Source organism: Sipha flava, unplaced genomic scaffold, assembly GCF_003268045.1.
Source record: "Sipha flava isolate LNK unplaced genomic scaffold, YSA_version1 225_pilon_pilon, whole genome shotgun sequence".
Lineage (NCBI taxonomy): Eukaryota > Metazoa > Arthropoda > Insecta > Hemiptera > Aphididae > Sipha > Sipha flava.
In genome coordinates, this window is record NW_020272859.1 from 230,242 (window position 1) to 231,502 (window position 1,261).

Below are 1,261 nucleotides of genomic sequence, written 5' to 3' on the forward strand. Positions count from 1 at the left end.
TAGTAGTAGTAGTAGTAGTAGTAGTAGTAGTAGTAGTAGTAGTAGTACCACTACGGCGGACGATGAGTTCAACAATAGAATGTTATGTGCACGGAAAAGGGTTTCACGGGAGGGATACACTGGTACACACATATATCGCGTGTGGTACACGCGTACATGTGTCGTATTCGTCATTTTATCTAATAATATTTTCGCGCCCAGGATGACGTGTGTAATGCACGGTGTATCATCAGTGGCGTCATTTGAGGAGGAGGCAACTGCATGCATTTGCCGCGGCCCGGAGTTTAGCCATTCCAAAGTCGGTACACGATTAAAGTGTAAATACGTCTTTTACAGAACCATTGACATATTGCAACTCAGAAAAACGAGACGTGTACTGTACGGGCATTTGTGTACAAAGTACAAATCATTATATTTTTGGTTTCACGTTCCCCTCTCCCCACGTTAATCGGCACTTCGGTCAAATGACTCGCCGAGTCTGTAATAAGAGCATGCCGACTGTTCTACGTTATATAATTTTTATAGAAATAACTGAAATGTCACCATCGGGTGTGTATCACGATAATCCACGCGCGCACTCGTATTGTTCTGTTCAATACGTGTTCGTGATGAAGAAATGCGTGTAAAATTACTCTAGATCATATCGATTTCGTTCACAGAATATAATATTATATTTTAGTACTACGATTATAATATATGCGATAACGAAGATGTGCCTTGTATTAATGCATTGAAAAAATTATATACTTTCGAAAATTCTAACTCATTCGGACGTCTTGCGAACGGGTATTCCACGTATAGGATGTACGTACTACAAACGTGTTCCATCAAACATACTTGACTACATATATTCAGAATCGTGCTAACCAGGTATGCAAGGTGTTCAAAAACAAAGGCAGTAAAAAATGGAGAATGGCTTTATAAATCAAATCTCTGAAAAAACTATTATAATAATTTACTGTAAACATAATATAAAACATGTTTTAACCAATAACTAAAAATAATTTTAATAACATTTTTGAAATTTAATTAAACTCTGGACCGTGCTCTGATATGAAATTTTGAGGATAGAGGACAGCGAATTTGTATTACACAGGGAGCCAAATGGATCAACGCGGGTCTGCATATACCTCGTGAAGTGTTCTCAATAAAAACTAAATCGGAAATATATCATATAGTTTAAGAAGTGCAACGTATTACGTTCCAGTACCCACGTATAATATACACGAGCAAGAAGCGTTTTGTCGGGTCTGCAGTTTTC